The sequence below is a fragment of the Bos indicus x Bos taurus genome, chromosome 4, assembly GCF_003369695.1.
Source record: "Bos indicus x Bos taurus breed Angus x Brahman F1 hybrid chromosome 4, Bos_hybrid_MaternalHap_v2.0, whole genome shotgun sequence".
Taxonomy (NCBI): Eukaryota; Metazoa; Chordata; class Mammalia; order Artiodactyla; family Bovidae; genus Bos; species Bos indicus x Bos taurus.
The window spans coordinates 96440808-96453005 of NC_040079.1; the positions used below are offsets into that span (position 1 = coordinate 96440808).

At 38.6% G+C, this 12198-nt stretch overlaps 1 protein-coding gene across 7 annotated transcripts in view; it reads left to right on the forward strand.

Moving 5' to 3' along the window:
• Positions 1-218: 218 nt before the first annotated feature.
• DGKB (diacylglycerol kinase beta) overlaps positions 219-12198 on the forward strand; it is an 874923-nt gene continuing 862943 nt past the window's right edge. For 6 of the 7 annotated variants that reach the window (XM_027540027.1, XM_027540029.1, XM_027540033.1 and 3 more), the window contains exon 1: positions 584-948. The gene's annotated coding sequence lies outside the window, so the exon portion shown is untranslated. Of the gene's footprint in view, positions 470-583; positions 949-12198 lie in introns of those variants that run through there. The other variant, XM_027540028.1, reaches the window with a different exon arrangement.

A 12198-nucleotide genomic window follows, 5' to 3' on the forward strand; every position in this document is an offset into this window, starting at 1 on the left:
GTCATTGATGAACAATGACCCATCAAGGACTTTAGTTGGCTGAAGGGAGAGACAGACAGGTATCAGCTTTCCTGTTGGAGGGGAATTGTATTCTGAATGGTAGTAATTGCCGTGAATCAAGCTCAGTGCTTCAACGACAGCCACTCATACCTGTCCAGTCTCCTCCCTTGTCTTATAACTGGTCCAGCAGTTAAATAGTTGTCGAGCACCGTCTCCTGTCTCATTTTCCCTGAGTTCCAACAGCAGTAGTAACAACAGCAGCTGTAGAAGCGGCAGCCAGAGATAGGCAAGGCTGTTGCTTGCAGCCGCTGAGTGGATCGCCTCCTCCTCGCTACACACACACACACACACACACACTTCAATATCAACGCATCTCGCTATAAATCAAGGACTCAAAGACATGAGAGAAGAGCATTAGTCATGGACAACAAGTATTTCATCTCTGACAAATTCCTCCTGATGCTTATTGGTATGGATAATAAAATAATCATTCGTGATACCTAGTGGGAGCCTGGAGGCGGCCGCGGTAGAGGAGGAGGGAAGTGGGAGGAGTGAGGGGTGGGGAGGGGGGCTGCCAAAGATGACTTTGAGGATCCGGAAACCTCCAGCTTTGAGCCTCCGCGGTTTTTGAGTTGCAAATTGTCAGGAACCGGGAGGCTGCCGGCAGCCCGTGTTGTTGACTGGAAGTGGATTTCCATCTCTCAGACACTAGTTAGACTGGGCTGGGTGTTCTGGAAGGGGGGTGGAAGTCGAGAGGAGGAGATGCTGTGAGCAGAGTTCTTGAAGCTCCACTCCTCTGGGGAAGCCGAGCTGTGAGGGAGCCTTCTGACTGAGCGGAGCGTGTGAATTGGAAGGGATCCTGTTAGCTGGCGAGTCCCGGTTCCTCTCCGGAAAAGCAGTCGCTCTGGCTTCAGAGCTGTGCCCAGCCTTCGCCTGCATCACACTGCAGTAAGTTCAGCTTGACACGGTTGGTAATTTGAGTGGCTTCTGGGTATGTGGTGCGGGGGGAAGGGAAGCTGACCAGAAATGGCGAGGAAAGTTAGAAAAGCAGAGCTTTGGATTCTCCACGAGATATTGAATCGGTTTGTCTCTTTGACTTCTGTCCTAGTTAGGCTGTAACCGAGTTACTCTCAGTTAGGTACCTACGGACACTGCTTGTCGGGTAGGTCTGCAGGAAGCACCCTGTTTATGGTGATTTTCGGCAACAACACTGGTAAATGCGTTTTCTAGATTTATTTACAAGAGTGGGCTTCTGAAAGTTACTAATGCATAACAGCTTGCATTTTCTACAGAAAATTTGTGAGGAGGCTGGCTTAGATTTTCAAATGCCCAGTTAATTAAGTTTCATTCCAGACTTATTCCTAACCTGTACAGAAGCCATCAAACAAAACAAGAGTCTTTGATTTACTTTATTAAGACGTGAAGTAGATCTTTAAATGATTGCTAGGCAACAACCTGAGGCAACACTGATGATGTGAGAAACATTCAAGTACTCTTTAGTGGGTACAGGATTCCCCCACTTTCTTACTACTGCAATAATCTCTTCCACTTGCTAAACGGTGCCTTCTTTGAAATTTCTAAGTGTTGATTTATTACATACATGGATTTATACTTAGATCCAAGCAGCATTGTGTTCACGGCAAAAAAAAAAAACAAAAAAATTGAGGCTTAAAAAACTTTAAAAAAAAATGACTTCTACTGGTTGCTCAAATTGCAGATAACCAACTTTTAAAAGGATGTAGAAACAGGTCAGCTCATTGTAAAGCAAATGACCAAATGAATGCGAATACAAGCAGAACATGAAAGGTCTTTTTCAAAAAGGAAACCAGGAATAATCTAAGAACACTGGGGTATTTCTAACCAGGTCCTCTTTTACACTGACTAGATTTTTATAATGGAGAAAAAAAGGGGACTCTCTCAAGCAGAAAGAATATGTCACAAAAAAACTAGATTTAGCTACAGGATCCTTGAAGACAATACTATGTTACTATAGTTTTAAAAGAGAAATATCTCTTTTAATATCTCCAAATATTTTAGTTTTTGGTTTTATCAATATTTCTCTAACCACCTAATCATGTTTTATTATAAACATATTCTGAATATAATTTAATAACTTTATGCATCTTAGGGATCTCCAGGTATATTTGTGTTCTTATTGCTATATCCAGCTTTTTGGAGGTAATCCATTCCAGACATGCATAATTTCTCAGTGCAAAAAAACTTACATCACAAAGTCAAATATAATCCAGGGGATATATTTGTTATGATAGTGCATGCATGATGGTGTTTAAAGTTTTTAGCAAAAAAGAAAAAACAATCTATACAAAGACTAAAATAATGTTTGTTGTGAGTTTATAAGTAGTTCCCAGATAACTCTAGAATAAATCATTACCCGAACCTCAATAATTTAGCTAAAGAGAATAAAAATCAGCCTGAGAGCCTGGTTGAAATTGATAAGAATTTAGATTGAATAGGAGGCCTTCAGGATTTCTTTAAAGAAAAAACTTAGACAGGTGGTATTGAGTTTGGGGAATACCTTTGCTTGGTATTTTGGTTGTCCTATTGGTAAACAAACCTCGTGTTATATCTGACGAGAAGATTTTCAAAGCCATTTTTGGAATAAAATAATTATTTTAAAGTTTAAACCATTGGTAAGGTTTCTTGGAACAGAGTCTGAACTAGACAAGTATCCTGTGACTCATGCTTTTCCTTGCACACGTGAAAGAAGGAAGAGTTGTGGCCAGACAAGCCAGACGAAGATCATCTGGTCCCTCAATCTAATTCTGCCTACCAATCATGACTGTGATGTTGATATCTAGGCTTGAAATGATATTTTAAGAATATCCTTTCCTGGGTGCTTCTCTTCCTGGCTGGCCTCAGGAATAGAACTGTACTTATGGATGCTTGGTACTCTAGCATTATGCTCTTTACAAGAGTAATGCCTTTAGTTTAGAAGCACCTGCCTGGAGAAAGCTCTAGACAAGATGTTGGAGAAGCCTCTTCCTAATGTTCCTCTTGCATCCATGGCATTTTCTTTCTCTTGCAAAACACCAACACAAAATATGACCTCCAGTAAGCATCCCACCCACCTGTTCATCCTTAAGGTATTAACTGTGAAGTAGGTTCAACTCCTTGATAGCTCCTTAAGTTATTTGCATGTATGGTGGTTTTCTCACTGTGTAACCCATCAGAAGTTCCTGGTTACGGTGAGTGCGGTAATGCAGGACTTAGGTTAAGCACTTTGTTTGTTTGCTTTATAATTGTAGTCAATTTACAGTATGCGTTTCAAGTATATAACATAGTGGTTCAGTATTGTTATGATTGCATTCCGTTGAAAAATTATAAAATGTTGGCTGTATAACCCGAGCTGTGTATTACATCTTTGTATTTTATTTATTTTAAACCAAGTCGTTTGTACCTTCTCCTGTCATGCCCTTCCCAAGGTTAAGCACTTTGAATATGTTTTCTCACTTATGGGATAAGAGCTACAGGTAAGAGATGGCATTCTCTCCCATTTATAAGAAATTCAGCCCCAGAGGGAATAAGTAAATTACCAAAGGAACATATTTAGTAAATGGTGGGCTTGGATTAGCCCTCAAGTGTGACTAGCTCCAACTCTTCATCACTTTGTCACTTTGTTTTATTACAACAGTACTCTACCATGGATCAAGTGGAATGAACTTATTGTTTTGCAGATGGTATGGGCTCAGAGTGCTTGAAAAATTATATCAGTCAAGAGAGAACTCTCAGCTTTACTGATACCCAAGATTGAATCTGCTTAAATTGGAACCTAAATTGACCCCCAAACCAAATTTGGCGTACTTTACAATTCCAATTTCAGTGTTCTGCTCTGGCTTCATGAATCATGAAAATGAAGCCGAGGGCATCTTTGCTGGGAAGAAAGATGATGGAGTTAATGTGGGAGTAAAATAAGGAGATCACATGGTGGGAGGCTGGGCTGAGACCTTGTCTAGATTCTGTGCTCTGAGGAACTTTTAAAAACAACCTCTTCGGGCTGTGTGTGGGGTGGGGATGTTTAAAGACCCAGATAAAGCAGAGAATCAAAATGTCTCCTTAAATAGGTCTGATTATAAAAATTAGAGTAGCCTTGTGTTCAGATAATCTCCTTTGCGTGTGTGTGCGTGTATGTGTGTTTAAGAGTAAAGATGATGATTCAAAGAAAAGTAGGGAGAAAGACCAGATGATGACCGAAGAGGTAAAACAGTACTTGGAAATATCACTGGCTCTTGCATAATCACCTTCTGAAAATTTGCCAGGAAATGAAAGACCATCTTTAACTGGTGAGGATAAAAGCAAAATGGTTCATTTAGGTAAAATTTGAAGTGTTAAGGAGAATAACATGATTACTGTCATTTGTCGTCTCATCACAGAAGACAAATACTAACAAGGAATAAAATGAAAATGTTATGGGCATAATGCCAAACAATATTTTAAGATTGGTCTTTCTCAGCATGCTAAATTTAAACAGCTGAAATTCTTTTTTTTTAAGTATTATCTGAGTCAACAATTGGAAATGAAGAATTTGCCTTGTAACAGGGATTGCATTTTAAATTTGAAACACAATGTCCTTGACTCAGTTATTTCTTATTGGCAATATGCCAGTCACTACAGATTAAGGAGCACAAAAGCTGTCATCTTCAAAATACGTGTATAAATATACATGCTCCGTAAGGAAAGGTGATGTTACTGAGCTGTTGTCATAGATCTGTATGGTGATGGGGCTTTGCAAACACATTCATGATGTCAGCCCCGATTCTTTCTGTTTTCTTTGTCATTTGTGATACTGCTGGTGGAGGTTAGGAATAGAGTCAGTTTCAAGGCTTGATTTTTGAATGTGGTGCCTTGGCTTTCTTGCCCTCATATTTTAAAAATGGTGACAGTAACTTTTATTGTGTGCTTCCTACATGCTAGTTGCTTGTTTAAGCATCTTGAGCATAAAATCTTGAAAACACTCATATGGGATAATCCTATTATCATCATCATTTCCATTTTATAAAGGGAACACTGAGGCACAAGAGGGTTAATTGACTTACCAGCCACAGTTAGAGATTAGGATCCAGCTGGGATGGGAACCTGACAGTCTGGCTCTGGAGCCCATGCTTTTAACCAAAAGCTTATCACTGGTTTGTTATGACCCTGCATGTTACAAGCTACTTGTTCATCTTTTTCGTTTCTGCTTATGGCTATTTTTGGGCTTCCCTGGTTGCTCAGATGGTAAGGAATCTGTATGCAGTGTAGGAGACCCAGGGTTGATCCCTGGGTCGGGAAGATCCCCTGGAGAAGGCTATCTCTGTCTATAACTTCTTTCTGGATACAGTCAGTCTGTTAGGTTTTACGTGATGATGCGTCTGTATCTCTTAATCTTCTGCTCTAGTATCATGACCTTCTTGAATTCTGTTTGTATTTTACCACTGGCCCCACTGTCCTTCTCAGTGGTTCCACTGAAATGTGTGCTTGACTTTAAAATTGAATATGCCAGAGAAGGTTGAAATAATCTTATCTAAGGAAGCCAAGCCTTTTTCATCTCTGGGACTTCAGTGCTGCAGACAGTGTCTAATACATTATTGGAGTTCAATAATAAGTTACACTTTTGGTACACTGAATTCAAAGCTCTAATTCAGTTCTATGAAAAAAATAGATAGTCCCTTTCACAGGCTTTGTCGTTGTTCAGTCGCTAAGTCGTGTCTGCCTCTTTGCGACCCTATGGACTATAGCCTGCCAGGCTCCTCTGTATTCTCCAGGCAGGAATACTGGAGTGGGTTGCCATTTCCTTCTCCAGGGCATCTTATTGGCAGGCAGATTCTTCATCAGTGAGCCACAAGGGAGGCCCTTCACAGGCTTTACCCTTTGCAAAAAAAGGCTAGAGAATAGTCTTTCAGTTGTAAGTTGCAAGGTCTGAGCCATGTAGTATATTTTAATACACTGAATTCATAATTATTATAAAATTACTCACAAGATATTTCTCACCCTGTCTGGAACTGCATATCTAGAACATAGGAGATAATGTTTTCCGATATGATAGATGTCATACTTATTTCCAAATCATAATATTGAAATTTTTAATGATATCTAGTTTATGGTACTAATGTATTTTTAAGGGGGAAAACAAATATTAGAATAAATTATCCATTAAAAATGTTTTGCTCTGTGGGACAATAAAGTTGCAAAATGGTGCTTTTTATAAATTGTTGAACTCTTTTTTTCTTTTGAGGAAAAGTCTTGAGGCTTTGATTCAGTCATTGCTCAAAAATATTGAGTCATATCTGTGACCAGACGATAGAAACTTGCCTACGACTAGAGAAAAATGAAGAAATGGATGAAAGTGAAAGTGAAAGTTGCTCTGTTGTGTCTAACTCTTTGTGACCCCATGGACTGTACAGTCCATGGAATTCTCCAAGCAAGAATACTGGAGTGGATAGCCTTTCCCTTCTCCAGGAAATGTTTCCAACCCAGGGATAGAACCCAGTTCTCCTGCATTGTGGGTGGATTCTTTATCAGCTGAGCCACAAGGGAAGCTGGATAATGGGGGGAAAATCAATCCCCATTTCTCCTCCTCCAAAAGAAGCATTTTTTGTTTATGGGATAATTTGGGTTTTACTTGTTAAATGATTTTTAAAATTTCTTTCAGTAAGTATGTAAATATTATAACAATGTGAACTAGATGGACATCACATAAGGCTTTCCAAAATACAATATTTTTATTAAAAATATCATCTTAGGTCAAATGATTCTATTTCAGTCTCTTTTTAATCCACATGAATTAGTTATGAAATATTAAATAATAACCAGGAAAAGGACAGACTGAATGAGAAGTGTGGTAGCTATTTAAAATCTCTTTGAAATTCTGTCAGCAGACTAATCTCTGGATAAGCTTACCCCACTGAGGTGGCTAGGCCTTCTTTTGTAATATAATTACAATTAAGTTGAAAGAATCTTAGCTCATATCATAGTTTGATGATTCATCTTGAAGATGTGGAGAAGTTGACTCCATGTATAATTTCTGAACATGCAACAATGCTCATTTGAATTTCATTATTCCCTTCTTAGCCACTACGATATAGGGGTTAAAACTTACATTTTATATTCAAATTGCCTAGCTGCAAACCTTTACTACTTGGATGACCTTGAGCAAGTTAGTTAAATTCTATGCTTTAGATTTCTCTTTGAAAAGCAGGGATAAATGAAAATGATACCCACTTCATAGAATTAAATGATTTAATCATGTAAGGGTCTGAGAACAGAAGGTGCATAATAAATATTTTAAAGTATTAGTTATTTATTATTTCCTATTAATTTTGGGGATGTTGTCTCAGGTAAAGAATGAAGTATCAATAACAGAGAAAATATTTGAAATAAAATCTAAATCTAAAAGTAGTTTTTATCTTAGTTTTATATTCTTAAAAATATGACTCATAAAATCTATTAAACGTTATAATCAACATTCTCTATAGAGAGTCTTCTTTTTATTTTTCCCAAAAGGCTTTTATTGAATTATTAAAAATGGTAACAGTTAACCCAGATCATTTAAATAACACATGTAAACACCACCCATAGAGTGGCTGGCAAAATTTTAATTCACCTCCTCTTAACTAGAATCATAATAAGAGGTCTTTCAATTTCATTCTTCTTAAAAATATAGTCACAGCTATCCCACTCCAGTATCATGCATGGAGGATTCCACAGGCAGAGAGGCCTGACAGGCTACAGTCCATGGGGTTGCAAAGAGTTGGACACAACTGAGCGACTAACACACATACATCATTCATTTAAGGCACAGAATGATATTTTGTTTTCATTGATATTGACTACTCTGCTGTTTATACCCAAGCCTGCTGGGAAATGTGACCTCTTCTGTGAGGAGACTGATTACTCCCTAGATCAGCTCCTTTTGAATTAGATGAACTGGAAAGAGGAAGAAAGAGAGGTGCTGTGCAAAAGCATTATAGGATCCTTGACCTGAAAACAGACTTCAAGCACAAAAGATGAGTTTGTAGTTTATTCAGCAAGTTGTTTTGCTGAGACAGAGAATATAAGGAAAAGTTCTTCCTGGGCTTTTGACCAAGGAATCCCTTTGCTGCTGTCAAAAGACATAAGAGCTAGGGAATTCTCACTTGCCTGCTCTTTGTAGTATATGTGGTAGAGATTGTCAGCAACACTCAGCTATTTCTGGGAAATGTAAGGTTCAGTAGACATAATTATTAAAACCATCTTCTTAAGAAACACAACTCCTAATACCATGACACTGGATTCTGTTTCATCTCTCAGTCATGGAGGGGCTACTGTCCTTGTCAGGCACTGGGCCAGACTCAGGGAAGGCAGTGGAAAATAATAGACAAGTTCCTACAGTACTGAACTCATTTCATTGAGAGAGAAACAGGAAGCAGATACATTAAACAAAGACACCAGGGCATGATTTATTGTTGTGGTTGTTATTGTTGTAATACATGCTATGAAAAAAAACAAAAAGCTAGAGAACAAAGATCCCATTTACTGGAGGACAAACTGGTTTCAAGACCCATAAGAACTACTCCCCTTCACACTCCCCTTTTTTTCTTTTTTTTCTTTTTCATTATAGAACAAATTTCTGGTGTTCACAGTGAATAGAAGGGGATTATACACCTGAGATAATCCTTAAAACCAAGACAGATGAACTCATGGTGAATCAGAATTTCAGAATTATTGAGCAAAACATTTTCATTCAGGCAAAAACATGACTCCCACATTGCTTTTCCCTTTACCTTTATATTACAGGATTATTCAGCTCGTGGCAGCTTTTAAAGATGAGAAAAATGCAAGTACTTAATGTTGCTTAGTAACTTCTCTTGCCTGTCATTTTGGGCTGCACATAAACAACTTGTAACTTCCCCACACTTGTCCCAAATTACTAGAATCGGGAGAGAGCACACGAGCTGATGAGTCACTTTGTGATCCTGTTGTTTCTAATAAGAGTTCTGATTACCAGGATGGGTCCTTTATTGTTATATAATGTTATTTGCCACGCCATATGTCAGAACTTTCTGTTTGGCAAGTAGAGGTTCCTTCCCTATAACACATGGAAGAAAGCAAAGCATAGAAGCTTTTCACGGAGGGCTGCTGTTTTGTTTTGGGTCCTTGGTTTTAAATGTGCTCTATCCAAAGTGTACTAGACAGCATTTTGTGGGAGTAAAGTGGTAAGATTTTTGAGCTTCAAATGGGGATTCTGTTTTGGAGCTACCAATGCTTCTATCATTCAAACTACCTGCATAACTGCGTGGTGGCACAGCTGGTGTTGAGGTAACTATATTATCTTTGTGTGCTAAGTCACTTCAGGCATGTCAGACTCTCTGCAACCCTATGGACTGTAGCCTGCCAGGCTCCTCTGTCCATGGGATTCTCCAGGCAAGAATACTGGAGTAGGTTGCCATGCCCTCCTCCAGGGGATTTTCCTGACCCAGGAATTGAACCTGTATCTCTTATATCTCCTCCATTGGCAGCTGGATTCCTTACCACTTAGCGCCACCTGGGAAGCCCGTATTAGCTTTATAAGCACACTTTCAAAAAAAACCCCCAAAGAATGGTTTCAATGTGGCTGTAATAATTTTCCTATTCTATTGGTTGAATTCTTGAAATTAATAACTTTGCAAAAAAAGGAAACACTAAGAATCTGTTAGACTTGATGTATACTACTACTACTAAGTTGCTTCAGCCGTGTCTGACTCTGTGCAACCCCACAGACGGCAGCCCACCAGCCTCCACCGTCCCTGGGATTCTCCAGGCAAGAACACTGGAGTGGGTTGCCATTTCCTTCTCCAATGCGTGAAAGTGAAAAGTGAAAAGTGAAAGTGAAGTCGCTCAGTCGTGTCCGACTCTTCGCGACCCCAGGGACTGTAGCCTACCAGGCTCCTCTGTCCATGGGATTTTCCAGGCAAGAGTACTGGAGTGGGGTGCCATTGGAGAAAGGTAGTACTTTGTTGATCAAAATTTCTTTTCTGCTAAGGAGTGTCAGAGCTCTTTTGAAGGAGTTATACGTTGATGAGTATCGTGGGTGAAGAGGACGTGCCATACCCTTGGGTCTTTGACATCTGTTTTGCTGATCCTAATAAGTTAAAATCCTATCTCAAGAAATAAGGAAAAATTGTTTGAGAAATACCAATGTGTTTTAAGAGAAGAAAAGGGAAAGAAAGCTTTCCTTATCTAAACGTTGTTTAGTTGCTCAGTTGTGCCTGACTTTTTGCAATCTCATGGACAGTAGCCTGCCAGGCTTCTCTGTCCATGGGATTTTCCAGGCAAAAACACTGGAGTGCATTGCCATTCCTTTTCCTGGGGATCTTCCTGACCCAGGGATTGAACCTGCATCTCCTGCATTGGCAGGCAGATTCTTAACCACTGTGCCACCTGAGAAGCCCATCTACACATTAAGCAAAGTTAAATAGTTTTCTATATTAAGGATGTCTTACAATTCTTCAGATGCAAGTGTGTGTTAGATTCTCTTGGAGTGAGATTTAGTACAAACTTCTCTGACCTTATTTAATCACGGAATCCCTCTTTATGGAAGTATCTATTAATATATACTTGAAAACCCCAGAACACAATGTGTTGTTCTAATTTTCAAGCGTCTACCATACATCAGATTAGTAAGTTCTGGGAAGAAAATTATAAATAGAATCTGGCCCTAACATTAAGTAGCTTCTAAATTGGGTGTTGCAGGAAGACACATAGATGTAGAAGTTATAATATCGTGGTCTGCATGCAGCAATAAAAGTAGATGCAGAGGATTACCTGATTGCTATAGGAGATGAAGAAATAAGACACTAAGAAATTAATCACAGATCATTTAGAGTTTGAGTTGGGTCTTGAGGAAAATTTGGAATTTATCAAATAAAAGGGCAATGAAAGTATTCACAAGGATATACTCACAAGAGATCATTATTCTTTTACCCTCATGTGGAAACCTGTATTCCTTTCATCCAGCACAACTCTTGAGTGAACAGTTGGTTACATGAATAAAGAGATGAGAGCAGCAAACAGGGAAAGAGATATATAAATTTTGTGGTACAGATGGTAATTCATTCCTTTGAAATAGATAGCAATTCATGAGAAAATAATGTAGAATGAGAAAGAAGATAATTTAGGGAACAAATCTTGATGAATTCTAATATTTTTGAGTGTATTGGAGTAGATGGGATTGTGAAGAGGAAAATGAATCGTCACAGAGGAGGAAAACAGTGAGAGATTTGTGGTATTCCAAGGACCAGAGAAAAACCTCCCACAAGAAAGACGAAGTATTCATAGCTGCCAGATGTTGCTGAGAGGTTAAGATGAGGAGTGGAAAAAGAAAAAAATCCTTGGATTTGAACACAGGGGGCTCAATGCTGATCTTACTTAGCTAGTGGTGTGATTGGGGTGAAGCCCACATAAAAAATGTGTTAAGGATTGAGTAGGAGCTCAGGAAATGGAGATAGAGTGACTCATTCTACATGTCTGTCTACAAAGCTTTTGAGAAAAGATAGGCTGGTTCTGAAGAATCATATAAATTTGAGGAAGCTTTTTCTTTTCTAATGTGGGAGATTCTTGAGCATGTTTACATAACTATGAGATGTTGAAATAATTAAAATGTAGAAGCTAAAGGGATGTTTGATGGATACCACAGAATGTGGCATTGAATTGGTGACTTGGACCACGAGTAACATTCTCTATAAAGAAAGAGGAAAGGAAGGAGGAGAAGAGCAATCTGAGTAGGTGTGCATGTTTTGTAGTGCTAAATTGAGGATATTTCTGGAATTTAAATTTATTTTGTAGAATTTGTACAAAGTGGAGAACGTTTAAAGTTTTTTGACAGTGCTGGAGACTTTATGATAAGAGAAATCTAGAATCTGGATTATATTGGGGGGCATTTAAGTAATCAATTTACAATGATAGTAGTAAATTGCTGTTTATCACTCAATGTGTGACTCCTTTCAGCAGTTCAGGGTATGGCATAAAAAACAGTTCATCTGAGATACATTGTTTCATTTTGCTTTGCTTTTTATCATCCCCTACTGCCTTTGCTATCATCTGTCATCTTCTTTATTACTCTTTCAAATTTAGAAATCTGGATTACAGCTTTTTATATCTCCTATTTTGATAATGATTAATGAAAGTATATAGGTAGATAAGTCAATCAGTACCCTACAGAAATTCCTTAGCCACCTTACCTTC